Raw genomic sequence first — 7,689 nt, 5'->3', positions numbered from 1 at the left:
GCTGTCATTGTAGGTTTTTTTACACGTTTATAGCTAGGACATTGTAAATCAACAAATAAGCAAATACCTCCTGCTCAGAAGGCGGAAAGGCTGGCAAGAAAGTGGTAATTCTGAGGTTCTCAGCAGCTATATGCTTTCAGGAGCCAGGTATGACTCCTCAGTTGCAAAGGCTCGCAGCTTTTGGGCACGAAGAAAAATTTAGTTAACTCTGCCACCCCTGATTGTATTAGGAAGAGCAAGTCTAAGTGAAGGGGCAAAGGGAAAGTCTTCCTTTTGGGCTTTTAAAAGTATTTTCTCTGAGCAGAGCAATAGACATAAATGAATGCAGATTCTTTTTAGTCATCATCTACCTTGTACCAAGACTGTAAGCCCTATGAGGGCAGGGGCCAAGATTGCTCCTTCCTCATCTGGCAAAGAGAGGTAGAGAGTGTATGCCCTCTCAGAACCATACTGTCCAGGTGACATATGGTTACAATAACAATGGCTGTCAGAGAACTTGAGGAATCTCACCCATTCGAATGAATTTGTGAACCTCAGCATTGAGGATGTTGAGAATGTGGCAGTAGGTTTGGGACAGTGATCAATTCCCTAAAGCCTCCCTCAATCCTCTCCTGACAACAGTGCTCTCCCTGGAAACCTTTTGAGAAAGTCTGAGTGCTCCATGTTTTCACTGAATGTAAATCGCTTGTCTATGACTCTTGATCTTAGGTGTGCAGGAAGTCTCCTAGCACTTCATAGCACTTTTAGTTCTGGAGGCAGGTTTCATTAATTCTTAGTGCAACCCACCATTCTCTCCTAAGAGAGAATCTGAATTCAGTTGTGGGAGTGCACAGAACTCCCACACTTCAGCTACTGAGTTTCATGTCTGTCAAGTGATCTGATAATAAATTGGTCCCAGGAACCTCAGTTCAACAGAGTGAGGACAAAAGGAGAGGGTTCAGAGTAGCTAAAAAGCTCAGGTTTTGAAAGTAACTCTCTCAGTAACAGTAGGTTTTGGTAGTGTTCGTGTTACAAATGGTTTCTGACCCTTGTGAGATAGCATATTAATGCATCTTCTGCTTGATTGAGTCTGAATTCTGAGGAATAATGGTTTTGCTTCTTGCTTCTCAATTTGTTCTCCTCTACGTTCATCTTCTGAAGTCACAGTTGACCCTTTCCCTCATCCAATAGGAGGGAGACATTTTGCTGCAATATGTCTGCCATGATCTTACTAAGGTTTCCTTAAATACATTTTTCCTTCCTGTTTGAAGATTGTTCTGTTGACTGAGTGTGATCAGATATGAGTCTTAACAGGGCAAGAATACTGATGTGGAGACCAAGAGGTGTTCTTCTTTTGTGCACAGGGAGAGTGTGGCATTTGAAATGCAAGGCCTTTTTGAAGACCTGATTGTAAAGGCTGACTCTATGTATAAGCAAAATATCTAACTACCTATAGTCCAATTTGAGAAATACTAAAAGCAGCCCCTTTTGTTTCCTCCTTCCTTCAAGGAGAAAAAAACCCCCAAATCCCACCTAAACCAAAATAGTGCTCCATTATCATCTGCAACAGCAACTGAGATTAGCTTCTTCTTTGGGGATAAGGAATTGAAGTGGCTGTTAAAATATAAATCTATTATTTTGGAAGATCCAGGGACATTGTTTGGTAGTTGAACTGATTTCATCACTCTAATCCAGTCCCTGAACTTGCTCCGGAGAATCAATAGTCTTCTGGTAGGACTGTGACAGGTGTCTTAATTTTAAAAAGCAGTCGAAGAGTTATGAAGTGTGAGTGGTTTAACAGCTATTTAGCATTTCAGAACACAGTGAAAATGGTAGTAATTATGATGATGCCTACAGTAAGCCAAGCTGTCCACAGTGTGATTATATCAGCCTTCACTTCAGAATTTTCTCAGTCTCCCTTTCCCACTCCCATCTTTCTTCTTCTTTAAGCTCTTGCGTTCCTTGCTTCCTAACTCCCTAACCCCAGATATCTTTTTTTCCTTTATCTCTCTAGCATCTCAGCTGCACTTTCCTTCTTTTTTGATTCAGTTGGAAATTATCCCCTCTCCTTTCCTCCTATCATTATCCCCTGTTCTCTAAGGTGGTTATGATATAAACTGGTGTACATTTAAACACTTGCTTTATTTATTGGATGAAGTTGTATTCCATGTTCAGAATCTACAAATCAGACTAGATGATTAGCTTTTCATTTCTCTGTCAGAACTATTCTAAAATCAGTGTAGTCCTAAATTCATTATTTCTTCTCCCACTCTAGATTAGTGATCCTTGGTGGAAGAAACGATTTCCAGTTAGGAATTATTATTGGTCATTGAAGCAGCAGCACAAAACTTAGCTAAACAATTAAGAGTACTAGGACATATATGTTATGATGGCATAGGAAAGTAATTGGAAGTGTTTTTGAAGGTCAATACTCCTGAATTTAGGCAGTTCTGTGGGAGGTCAGTTGTGGAGATGGGAGAATTGAAGACCAAGTTTAGAGCCAAGACAGGCCTCTGGAAAGGAGTCCCAAAGGGTGGAGGAGACAGAATGGGAATGGAAGATCCTAAAGTTAAACTAATCTAAGGTCTTGGATGTATAGTTTTGCTTAAGCTAGGGGTCTGCACCTGACTACAATTGCAGTTGGGGTGGGGAGAGGAGTAATCTTTTGTGAAAATCATGAGTAAGGTGACTGTTACATCATTGGCAAAGCTTCTAGCAGAAGTCAGTTAGTGAGTAACTTCTTGGCATCTGCATCCAAGTAAATTTTAAACATCTAGCCATAGCACAGAAACAGAATTCTTTCTTTACAATTTTATTTACAAAATGTATTAAAACTTTGTACAATACCTCATGGCAATGAGGCTCTGTAATTTATGCCCACACATGCAATTTACCCTTTTATAGCCATTAGTTTGCTTGGCAATTTTTCTGTTCACTGAAGTACAGCTTTAACAACAAAAAGAAAAGAATTGGAAAAAAAATCCTCAGGTGACTACTGCCAAACTCCCATAGCTTGAAGTTAGTAGCAGAAATTTGAAGCAATCAACAGTTTTTTTAAACATGCAAGTTTTTTAAAAAATAACAAACCAATTTACCCGCCTCTTCATCTCAGTGAAGTTTCCTCTCTGAAAAACTGATTTGAGTTAATAAACATACATTTTTCTTTATACAGTGCCTATGAAAACGTTTGTGTGTAGGTTGGTTGGTTTGTTTTATACAATTTCGTGTTCACACAGCGTGAGCTTCCCGCACTGGGACATTATAGCATTCATAAGTTGAAAATCACAGTTTCATGAAAACAAAACAAAACAAAAACACAACAGCTTTCTTTTTTTGTTCAATACCATTTGAAATTTGACAAGTAAGTTGTTTGCTTATGACACCATTTTTGGAATGAACGTTTATATTACACTTTTCTGGAAACATTTCGTTGGAACGATACTTCTTCCTTTCTTTTCTGAAGACAAGAGCAAATATGCAGCGAGTCAACTAAGCATCTAAGGGTCACACTTGGGAAATGAATGCGAGCTCCTAGTTTTTGCAGTCTGGAAACTTCCCAATGCACGTTACTGATGAGAGCAAACTACTGAACTACAGGAAGCATACGTCGTTATATAGGAGGTAATTAGTGAGTGGAGACTATTTCTTCGGACTGTTCTGATGATGCCAACGGCAGGTATGCAGTTAGTTACTTGATAGCCCATGGAGCAGTGGAGTGATCTGAGAGAGTCAATAGAGAGACTGCTCCAAGCAAAGATCTGGAAATGATGCTGAGGCCCTCAGTTTAGCAGTAGGTTTGGGAATGCATTTTAGTCTTTGCAAACTAGAAAAGGACACATGCAGTCCGATGGAGAGCCATGGGCGGTAGCAGGCAACAGCTAGTAGGACAGACCTAGCAAGAGTAAAGTCAGACTGAGAACTGTGGTCTGAACCTGCTATCCCGCCTTGCAACGCAGTCCTGTCTCCGTGGTGTACACTTGAAAGGCATACTTAGCAGAGAAAGCCGAGCTAAACACAGTGTTGTTTCTGAGATACTCTAAACACATCTGGGAGTATAGGCAGCATTTCCCTCACCTCAATGCTAGATACTCAGCTCTATTGACTTAAAATGCACACTGAAGCAAGAAAAACAGATCTGTGAGCTGAAATTCCAGGCTCCTTGGAAAACCCCGGGATCCACTTTAGGAAAGCACCAAGAGGTATCCTGATAGTGCCCCGTCCCTTGCTACACACAAAGTCAATTTCGAAAGCTCTGTAAATCTCTTCATTGAGTGGGAAGTTATCAAAGTGTTTTCACAAAACCATTTCGAGAACACAGAGAAGTCACTGTTTAGTCCCTTTTCCAAAGTGTTTGAATTTTCTTAAGTGTTGCATTTACATTCTAAAGATATACACATTTCAGCAACATTGAAAGGAAATAGGGTGCACAGAACATCACCACCAACAGGAAATACCAAAAACATCTGGTCAGCAGATCCTAGAAGAAATGCCAGTCCGTCTTCCCAAACACTGGGAGACAGATTTTTTCTTTTTAATCAGGAAGAATTAATTCTTTTAGCTTAGATGGGCCTCTTTGCTGAATTGGAATTTAAATTTGTGTGTGTGTGTGTGTGTGTGTGTGTGTGTGTGTGTGTATTAAAGAACATGGTGTTTGTATACTCTGCAGTGGTATCAAAGAATGGCTTTTGTTGGATTGACTTAATAAGATTTTTTTTTTCGCATACTGGAATCTTGCATGTCCATTTTTTGTTGGTTTTTATTTTAATTATTTTTTTCAAGCAAAGAAAAGATTTCAATGATGGTTTGCATTGTCGCGAGTCTCAGAGTGTTCCATAAGGCACTGAAGGAAAAAAAAATCAGTTTTTCCTATTGAAAGGTCATTGCACCATCAGCAATATTCGTGTCATGCCCGACACCAAGGAGAGTGAAATCTGGCTCAGGATCCTTGAAGCAGCCACGTTTTCGGTGATTTCCTCTCATCACATGCCTCCAGTGGGAAGGGATCTGCAAAGGCAAGGGGATATTTAAAATTGAAGGGGCCTCCTATTAGGAATTGAGAAGTTTATAATGGCTCAGTCTATCTTGGACAAAACTATGGCTGTTTTCTGAAATTGGCATTTCTGGGGTTGCACCTCATTTATTTGACTGGCTTTAGGTGACAGGTCTGGTTACATTCTCTACTATATGTATTGTACTAAGGAATATGCAGGTGTTGCATGCAGTTTAATTCAAGGTTTTAATCACTTATGATGTAGGTATACCAGAAAGTTTCCATGGCATTTTAATACAGATATTCACGAGAACTAAAAGAGTGTATTCTGATTGCAGAACCTGTGACAAAGAATTGTTCACCCAGGACAGAGGGTAAACAGTGTTCTATGGCTTACTGAATTGAAATCCATTTTAACTGTGAGAAGAAAATATTTTGCTTATTGCTAGAAAGGTGAGCAATTGTTTCTCTGAATACCTACAACCTTAGTTATTAAAGTCTGAAAATAGCACTGGGACTTTAAAGAGACAGCAGATTCCAGGAAGAGGCCAGAGCAGTGATACCTATGAAGGGGACTTGGCATCAATGAGGTCTTTGCCCTGACATATAGGCCTGATTGAAATGCTGATCGTGTCTTCTTTTTGGAGGCACTAACTAGTGCAAGGGATTCATTTGCCCCTGACTCTGAATACTGCAGGACACTTTCTTACCTCCTCTTCAAGTTTACATCCCTCTCTTTATCCTTTCATTCTACACTAATCAAACACTTCTTTTTCTTCTAATCTAACACTGAATTTTATCCCAAAAGAATGACATAATTATGATCTGCCACTGGCCCTGGAGTAAAAGTATCTGTAAGAAGAATTTCCAATATGTACCTGAAGGCCAAAAGCATCCAAGGAGGGTAGAATAAGACTAACATGAAAGTAGACAAACCTCTTCCTTGTCATCCCTAAGTCCTAAGTCATATCTATCGCAGAAGCTTGGAGAAGTTTCATATCTGGCAGAAAGATCAAAGTCTCCTCCTGTCTCCCCAGTGGGTATGGGACATCACTAACTAGCGGCATGACTTTGGGAAAGGATCCCAACCTCTCAGTGCCTCTGTTTCCTGCTTTCAAATGGGGTCAAATGAACTATTATCACTGAGGTAAAAGTCCCTTGGGGGAAAGAACATCATCACCTTGGTTATCCAGAATGCTTTTTCTTTCTATTTAACATAAAGTGAATTCTTTTAAGCAGAAAAATATCTCCAGTAAGCAAGCCTATGCATAGGCTTCCGAAGGAAAGTGGATCACTTTGAAAATGGGCTGCATCAACAAAGCTAATATTTTTAGGATGACTAAACAGAAAACTCCTGCAGGAAAAATGAAAATCTTTTCCCCTAACTTCAGGCATCTTGAGGTCTTGTAAAGGACAGAGATTTCAAAAATATTTTTGAAGAAACCAAAGAAGCCAGAAGTGGTTCTGAACTGCAATTAGGAAATTAGAAATAATTTCCTAAAACAATTAGCACAGTCAACCCTAGGGTGCAATGAATCTGGAGCACTTGATGGGCAGTCACCTGCCAAGGCATGCTTGGGAGGATACACTTCCAGTGGCTGGTCAGTAACCCAGACAGGCACCAGGTAGTCGAGAGGCTTTCTTCTCCCTAGTGGGAGCTAAACATGGTCTGAGACCGAGGCACATGTTCCCACAATAAGTCCAGTAATCCTGATGTGACTATCACCCATAGAAAATGAGAAACAACTCCCTCATCTTTCAAGGATGCCCTTTTATTAACCAGATTTCACTAGATCATATTTTTGCAGGTGATTTGCCCTGAGTCATTTTTCCTGAACAATTACTGGTACTATAAACCCCCAAGGTGGGCTCTGATAATTAGTAATAGAAGTAAAATCTCAGGGTACCTCTTGATGTCGGTGCCCCTGGATAGACCCTGACAGATTTAGGCCAACTCAGATAACTGGAAGCCTAATAACTAGGTAACAAATTAGAAGTCACCAGGAGATATTCCAGATCTTCTTGAGAAATAAAAGATGAATGGGTGAAGATCTCACTCTTCACTAAACCAACATTCCCCTACTGTCACATCACCAAATTGGCTGAGGACAACAGAGAAGTTTCAAAGCAGCTTGCTTTATGCCTCTTGACTAACACAAGTGAGGTTTTCCTGGCATTGTATGAGGCTTTTGCTTCTTGTCTGGAGACTGTACAGGCTTGGAGGACAGATTTGTTTGCAGACGCTCTTCCTAAGCCTTCTTTCACCCTGGAGATGGTTGCCAAGGTGCTAGGTAATTGGGTTGTAACCACACTGGCATTGGAGTCTATTAAAATGTGACTGTTGCCTCAATTAGCCTGAATTTTGCTTCACAAAAGTGAATCAACTCAGATGAGTAAAGGAAAGCCAGAAGTTGTGGCATATTAGTTTCTGAGATTTTCCCCTCAGGTTTGATGTTCCAGGCCTCTACTTTTGGATGGCAACATTATGTCCTAACAAAGGTTTGCTGACACAGTTTCTTTCCTTTCATTTCCTTTGATTTCCTCCTTCCCTCCCTCCTTTCCCTCCCTCCCTCCTTCCTTCCTTCCCTTTCTTTTTTCCCCTCCCTCCACCCTTCCTTCCTTCCCACCTTCCTTTCTTCCTCTTTCTTCCTGTATCTCTATCACTCTTTCTCTTCTTCCCTCTTTTCTTCCTTCCTTTCTTTTATTAAGTTACATTCTTT

General features: G+C 40.3%; 1 protein-coding gene across 2 annotated transcripts in view; it reads right to left on the bottom strand.

Moving 5' to 3' along the window:
• Positions 1 to 2,775: 2,775 nt before the first annotated feature.
• GRIA3 (glutamate ionotropic receptor AMPA type subunit 3) overlaps positions 2,776 to 7,689 on the bottom strand; it is a 315,030-nt gene continuing 310,116 nt past the window's right edge. For both annotated transcript variants that reach the window (XM_025373321.1, XM_025373320.1), the window contains exon 16: positions 2,776 to 4,983. The gene's annotated coding sequence lies outside the window, so the exon portion shown is untranslated. The remainder of the gene's footprint in view (positions 4,984 to 7,689) is intronic.

The sequence above is a fragment of the Theropithecus gelada genome, chromosome X (genome assembly GCF_003255815.1).
Source record: "Theropithecus gelada isolate Dixy chromosome X, Tgel_1.0, whole genome shotgun sequence".
In the NCBI taxonomy this organism is placed as follows: domain Eukaryota; kingdom Metazoa; phylum Chordata; class Mammalia; order Primates; family Cercopithecidae; genus Theropithecus; species Theropithecus gelada.
The sequence above is the reverse complement of the archived record's forward strand: the minus strand, read 5'-3'. Positions and strand labels throughout refer to the sequence as shown.